Source organism: Mus caroli, unplaced genomic scaffold (genome assembly GCF_978045245.1).
Source record: "Mus caroli unplaced genomic scaffold, Mus_caroli_1 scaffold_7, whole genome shotgun sequence".
In the NCBI taxonomy this organism is placed as follows: Eukaryota; Metazoa; Chordata; class Mammalia; order Rodentia; family Muridae; genus Mus; species Mus caroli.
The window spans coordinates 31,859,496-31,867,320 of NW_028227262.1; the positions used below are offsets into that span (position 1 = coordinate 31,859,496).

The 7,825-nt window shown below is 44.6% G+C and overlaps 1 non-coding gene across 1 annotated transcript; it reads left to right on the forward strand.

Moving 5' to 3' along the window:
• Positions 1–703: 703 nt before the first annotated feature.
• LOC115031426 (small nucleolar RNA SNORA17) lies at positions 704–839 on the forward strand. Its single transcript, XR_003837059.1, has one exon. It is a non-coding gene; the product is annotated as a small nucleolar RNA SNORA17 (small nucleolar RNA).
• Positions 840–7,825: the final 6,986 nt, after the last annotated feature.

Here is a 7,825-nt window from a genome sequence, read left to right on the forward strand (position 1 = left end):
GGGAAGAGTGGCCCAGCTGCTAACAGAAGAGGGATGCTGACAGCCCTGCAGATTCTACATATGTCCAAAGGAAAATAAGACAATGTTATGAAAAACTTAATATATTGATAAGTTAAAGTGCCAAAGCCCTTGAAGGAAATGTGTGTACTTAAATGAAACACACAATGTTAAATAATCCTATCTCTGTTCTTATACATTATACTTTAAAAAAAAAAAATCCCACATAGAAAATCTCAGCTTCGGATGGCCTTTCACCTAACATTGAAAGGTTAGTTCATTTTGATTCCAGTCTTCCAGGAAATTATACAGAATAGACGACTGTTCGGATTGTTGCAAGAAACCATTTAATACTATAACTCCATCAAAAATGTTACAAGTAACAGAAACTCCAGACAGATAACCCCACGAGCACAGACACAAAGACAGGTGCGCAAGCATTTCACTTAAAGCCTAACTTTGGCAAGCCAAACCCAACAGACAGTGCACCTTGACTAGCTAGGGTACGTCCCAAGAATGCCAAGCTGGTTCGTTAATGACCTGGAAATCCATCAGTGTTTTTCCCTGTGCTCTTCTACTTAAGGGGGAAATCATACCATCGCAGTCATACATTTGACGATGAAGAGAAGCATCTGCAAAACAGTAACAGCTTTTCTGACAAAAACAAAAACAAAAACCAAACAAAACATAGTCACCCCTACGTTACATAGCCCGAAGTAACGTTGCAGGTGCGGCTGCTGTGCCACATGTGTGTCAGTAAGTGGTAGAAAAGAGAGAGGATTGTTGGAGGAGAGTGTACTCAGTGTTCTGACCTATGAATATCTGAATGATAGCCTCCCTGGGGCTGTGGGGGTGGGGGAGGGGAATAAACCAAAACCCTGAGACAGTCCAGGACCAGGGGCTCAGACAGGGAACTAGCCTGAGACAACCACCAGTCTGGTTCCATGCAGGCCCTGAGGGCTCCCAGGACTTCGGGAGCAAGCTGGAGACCTGAAGAGCCCTGCCTGGGACTGAGGGATCAGGAGGGAGTGAGCCCAAAACAGACAACCCTCACTTGGGGCCACTTGGGCAGACTGGATGATGAAGGAGCCAGCAATGACCACCAGGCCAGCTCCTTGGGGACCGAACGGAGAGCTAGCCTAAGACAACCACCACACAGGCCTATGAGGAGGGGCAGACCATGCCCAAGATGACCCCTGTAGGGTATAACACTCTTAAGACTGCTCTTGAGATGGCCCCAGGCACACAGAGACTCTAAGTACCTCTAAGAGGAGTAAATATGTGGTGGAGAAATAGAAGGGAAAGAGAAGCAGAAGGATGTGAACACAATGAAGAGGCAGAACTGGAGATTCGCAGATACAGAAGAACAGCCTGATGGGAGTAGCTGGGGATGGCACCTGGGACCATGGTGGGATCCTGGCCTGTGCTGCCATGGGAGGGGTAAGGGGGCACATCTAGGTCTGTGACCCTAAAGCAGCAGGGTTCTGTTACCAACAAAGGTCAGATGGATAGCCCTGGTCTGGGCTGCCACCTGGGGGGGAGGGAGTTGCCGATGTCTGTGGGCTATGCAGAACTGGCCCCACCCCTCAGCTGGGCATCCTGGGAGAGCTGGTTCTGGGGACACGAGAGCAGGAGATCTGACCCTGGGCTGCAGTACTCAGGAGAGGGGACCCTGGCGGGTGGGGGGTGAATATACACAGACACACAAGACAGACAGTGGGGATGAGGTGGGGAGAACACAGGCAAGCCAACTTTGAGAGCGGGGAGCATGGGAGAGTTGTCCCCACCACTTGTCTACCATATAGTGGGACATGGACAAGAGAGAAATGACACCCCCCCACACACCTTGCCTCTTGCCACCAACGGCAAGAGCTGGCTCTGTCCCTCACCTGCTGCAGCACTTGGGAATGTAGGCTCTGTGCCTCAGCTGAACAGCAGGATAGAGAACTGGCTCTGGTGATGGGAATTGCTGGTAAGCAGGGCTGGTAGCGCCACGAGACGACCAACCAGTTCAAATACCTCTCAATTGGTCTACCTCAACATGTACTCCATTGGTGAACTGCTGGAATGTGTGAAGGGACCAGTCCTGCAGACCCAAAACTATAGGATCTCCGTGACACAGGGCAACAACAGGATATCTGAGAGGAGTCCCAGGGAGGTTCCAGTACTGATGGAGTAGCAGAAGCCAGAGGCCTCGTACCAGATCAACAGTGGACATTTGCAAGCAAAGCAATGTGGACAAAGGAGTGTACTGTGGGATACACTGTGACACACTACAGTTTCCACAATGAGTTTTTTTTTTCCCCTCTGTTTCAGGGAAGATTGCAAGAGTGGAGGGCAGGTACAAGTTGGGGGGAGGGGTGGGCTGAGCAGGAATGTGGTGCATGATGCGAAATTTACAAAGAAGCAATAAAAAGATTTTTTAAAAACTAGAACTAAAGAAACTTTTTGAGCCTAATAAAAAATGATTTCTAAGAAGAATCTATCCAAATTACAATTATTTAAAAAAAAAAAAGAAAAAGAAAGAAATGCTTTTCCTCTAAGCAGAAGAATAAGGTACGGATGTAACAGATACTTTCTACTTGAAATCTTACTGAAGGTACTGAAGTACATCAGCTTGGACTCTTAGTCCAAACTCATTCATTATGCTCATGTTTCAAATATATCAGAATTGCATGTTAGGAGGGTGTTAGGGAGCAGGAAGGGGCTGGTGCCCCCAGCTTCGCTCACAGTCCACTCTGCTTACCCGGGGAAGCAGCTTTCTGCCAAGCAGGAGAAAGAAAACTGCAGCTTGATCACACTTTCAACATCCCTAGAACTATGTGACACTACTAGTGTCTCCGACAGACTGTGGAGCCTCTGTGTCCCCTTGAAGGTTTTCCTTCCTTCCTCCCTTTCTTCCTTCCTCCCTTTCTTCCTTCCTCCCTTCCTTCCTCCCTCCCTCCCTTCCTTCCTTCCTTCCTTCCTTCCTTCCTTCCTTCCTTCCTCCCTCCCTCCCTCCCTCCCTCCCTCCCTCCCTCCCTCCCTCCCTTCCTTCCTTCCTTCCTTCCTTCCTTCCTTCCTTCCTTCCTCCCCCCCTCTCTTACTTAGCTTCTTCCTGAAATAACCATACGACATGTTGGCTGTAGTTGGTTGTGTCCTCTCTGCTACACCATCATATTCAAAATTAACCAGAAAACACTCACCCAAACACCAGTTAGCAATACTATTTTCTCGGCATGCCGCCATGATTAAGTGAAGCCACAGTAGTGATGGCTACCACTTGCTAGGCACATACCACAAATCTTGCAGGGACTGGCACTTTGAATATGCCACCTAGAAACACAGGCATGGTATTACTGTTGTGCCAGCCCTCAGGGTGCCGAGGAAGAAAGTCAGCAAGTTCAAGGCCTGCCTGAACAAGTAGCAAGGTGCTACCTGAAGTAAAGCCAGCAAAAGAAAAACCATAGATTCATTGGCAGGGAAAACATAGTTGGTTTGGGTTAACTGACTTCCGTGAAGCCATACAGAGGATAACAGTGTAAGGATTTCCATTAAAACCCATCTGGTTTTTCCCTGCCCATTGAAAGCTAGAATTTTTCAATAAAGAGGCTTTAATGAAAAGGAATGATCTACAACCAAATGACTGTTGAAATAGGGTGTATCTATGAAATGCCAAATCCCTTATTAATTCTCTAAGCCCTTGGTTGAAATTAATTTTCATGTTTGCACTAATTCCTGCCTGTGGACAGCAGCCAGTTGAGGCCCAGCTAGACTCATGTCATGAACTTGAGCTTAAGCAAGTAAGGAGATCTCAGAGATCAGAATCTCATGTTGTCTCCAAAGATCTCCAGGGAAACAGAGCTCCTGGGAAACTCTTGTATTCATGAGAAGAAAGGAGACGGAGGCGGGGGTTATGCACTGCTGGGACTGGCGAGGCAGACCTTGGGAAGCAGACAGTGAGTGGACTGGATGCTTTGGCAGGAAGTTACCCACAGTCTTGAACTCCAGGGCAGTCTGGAGGCAGAAGCTCTAGAGGGCCACCTTACTTCTGCTAAGTTCTTCAGTGGACTAGATGAGGCTACTTGCATTATAAAAAATATTCTTTAAATCTTAAAAATATATCTTCACAGCAACCTACAAACTAGTGTTTGTCCAATCACTAGGACATTATAGCCTAGCCATTTTGATTCATAAAATTAACCATCATGCTATCAGAGACCAGGAAGACAAGGTAGTAAGACCCCTACATCCAGGTTCAACCCACTATGGACTGAAAATATGTATTTGAAAACTGTTCTGAGCATGCACAGACCTCCTTCCCTGCCAGTATCCCCTAGATAATAGAGCACAACTATTTGCATGGCACCTGTATCACATTACATTATAATTATGATTATATACAGATGATTTTAAATATGCACGAGAATCTACATAGGTTACACTCAAATATGACATCATTTTATGTAAATGACTTGAGCCTCTGTGATGCTTCGATGAGAAATGTCCCCCTAGAATTGGGTATTTGAAAACTTGGTTCCTAGTTGATGGTGCTGTTTGGGGAGATTTAAGAGGTCCAGCTTTACAGGACGAAGGACATCACTGAGGACAGCCCTTGCCCTACTTCTAGTTCCCTCTCTGCTTCATACTTACACTAGGAGGTCGGAGCTCTCAGCTTCCTGTTCCCCCTCCCATGCTTGCCCTTTGTTGCCATGCCTCCCACCATGGGATCCAAAGCCCTCTGGAACTGTGAGTCAAATGGTTCCTTCCTGCCACAAGTTGCTTTGGGCCATGTGGGTTTTATCACAGCAACAGAAAAGTAACTTAACACAGTGTCTTTGGGTTGAGGTGTTTACTTTCAAGACATGAAAGTATTGGAAGCAGTCTCCCGCAGATACCGAGGGCTGGCTTCACTCCTTTAGCAGCAGTCCTCACACTGAGCTTGTAGAGCATCGCACTGTCTGGAGAGCTCCATCCCCAACTTCTGGAATAGATGAACAGGACTACCTTGGTAAAAAGTTCTCTGTGATGCTTACGGCTTTGGACCAGTGACTGCACTGAGAACCTCTACTGAGTGATGTTATCGCTCCCTTATCCTAAAGGATGACATGAAGCATCATGAAAATTATCATACAGATGCACTTTTTTTAAAATTTGTATCCTCTTCATGACAATCTGAAGATTTACTAACTTGTAAGTTAGCAACAAGAGGCAATCTTTAAAAAAAAAAAAAAAGAGGCAATCTTTCGAGCCCTCACAAAAATATCCATCCAGACTTGAGCTCCTTATAAGGTGATATTTAAAAATATTTTTATGCATTTAAGTCATATCCCAGTGTAATAGAGACAGGTCACCTTGGTTTGCTTGGGAGAGGCTGAATATAGTGTATGTCTCTAAGACTTGGACCATCTGGGTTGGGAGAGTTCTACATTCTCATGATTGGTACAAGTAGGCAAAGTCAGAAAGTCCTTTATTCCTGCCCACCAGTTCTCAGTATTCACACCTGTGAGATGGGGCCATTAACGTGGGTTGTTTCCCGCCTAGTTATTCTTCTACATGGGTCTTTTTTCTTTGTTTCATTCAGTTCCACACTGAACATGTAGACAGTGCCGTCCAGAGTCAAAAACTAGCTGTGTGAATCCAGGATGCCAAGACTTCAGTAGGGATTTCAGCGACAGTGTGCAAACTTTGAGACCCCATTGTGAAGTTCCATGAGTCCTAAATTGTAGACAGAATCTTTGAGGAATATGTGATGGTACCATTGCCAGTATAAGTATTATGAACATCTGTTGTGTGAAGAATACCCACAGTGCTCAGGTCCCTTATGCGCAAATTTCCCGAGCTGTGTCATTAAGGCTATTTTGTGGCTTCAGAAAAATAAATCAATAAACAAACAATAAAATGGAAGGTCTCTTCAGCTTCAGCAAAACCGTTCCCATGTCAGTTAATCTGGAACTGAATGTCACCTTGAATTCCTCCAAGCCTGGCAGGGCCCCATGCAAGGGTGATTTGCATTCCATGAAGAAAAGCAGCTTCGGGTGCTAGAAAATCAGCCGTCTTAGAGCAAAGATCACACTGGATGTGTGCTCGGATGGTGCAGGAAAGGCGAGGGTCACTGGTCAGAAGCTCAAAGGCCTTGCTCATCCTTCCATCAGTAAGAAATGCCACCAATTTGTGTAACAAAAAAAAATCACCTTTATATGTCATGAAACTGATTTGCATTGAATCAGTCAGGACTTAGAGATCATCACCAATACTCAGTTCTTACCTGGGGGGTAAAGTACTAAAAATTGTAACCTTCAACTTGAATCCAGAAGAGAAAAGAGGAGGTCTCTCTACTGTACTCTGAAGGCTCTGTGATAAGGGGAAGGGGGTCTCTCTATCCTGAGGGCTCTATGATGGGGGGGGGTGTCTCTCTACTGTACTCTGAGGGCTCTGTGATAAGGGGAAGGGGGTCTCTCTATCCTGAGGGCTCTATGATGGGGGGGGGTCTCTGTACTGTATTCTGAGGGCTCTGTGATAAGGGGAAGGGGGTCTCTCTATCCTGAGGGCTCTATGATGGGGGGGGTCTCTCTACTGTACTCTGAGGGCTCTGTGATAAGGGGAAGGGGGTCTCTCTATCCTGAGGGCTCTATGATGGGGGGGGTCTCTGTACTGTATTCTGAGGGCTCTGTGCTTTGGCCAGATATAATTCTTTCTAGAACCTTGTTTCCTCCTCAGTAAACAAGGTAACAATTCCCAGTCTTGTGTCATTATTTTTAAAAGCTATTTTTTTTAAAAAAGACCAATAATAGACAAGTGGGACCATATAAAACTAGAAATAAGTTTCTGTACAGCAAAATACATCCACAGAGTTCAATAGATGCCTAAAGAGGCAGCCTACCAAATGTAAAAAAAAAAATGTATTATCACCAGCATTATACATCTGACAAAAATCTATCTAAAATATACAAAGAACTCAAAGTACTGAATTTCAAGAAAATAAATAACCTAATTATAATATAGGGCAAAGAACTAAAAAAAAAAGAGTTTTCAAACTATGCTGGCTAGTTTTTACATTAACTTAACACATATTCCCATAGAAGCCTTTTTTTTTTTAAATGAGAGACAGAAAAGGAATGGGATCCAGATAGGAAGGGATGTGGGGGAGGAACTGGGAGGAGTAGAAGAAAGGAAAACCATAATTATAATTATAGTTATACCATGCAAGAAAAAAATGTCACAATAAAAGTAAAAAATAAATTAAAAGAGAGAGGGAGAGAGGGAAACAGCCATTTGGAAACTATTACTTCTTCCTTTTTGTTTGTTTTTTGTTGTTGTTGTTGTTTTGGGGTTTTTTTGGTTTTTTTTGTTTGTTTGTTTTTGTTTTTTTTTTTGATTTTTCGAATCAGGGTTTCACTGTGTAGCCCTGGCTGTCCTGGAACTCTTTTTGTAGACCAGGCTGGCTTCGAACTCAGAAATCTGCCTCCCGAGTGCTGAGATTAAAGGCGTGCGCCACCAGGAAACTATTACTATAGAAGCTTTCTAAAATATACACATATATAAAAAGGAAGTTTAATGAGACTAACCAAAAGTGGACCCATAGATCCCCAAGCATTTACGTGTTAGTGCTAATACTCTTGAGTAGCCTCCAGATCTTGTCAGTAAGATGATGCTGAGAAAGATATCACACTTTGGACTTGCAGAACATGGAGAAATCAGGCTAGTCCTCATTTGGAAGCTTTATCTCTGCTTTCATAGTGCAGGGAGAGGGCATTTGTGCTACAAAGTGAGAAAAGTCAACACCAGTCTCATCCAGCTGTGAACCATGCAAGCTACAGTAGTGAGTGGCCTAATAGGATAGGATAGG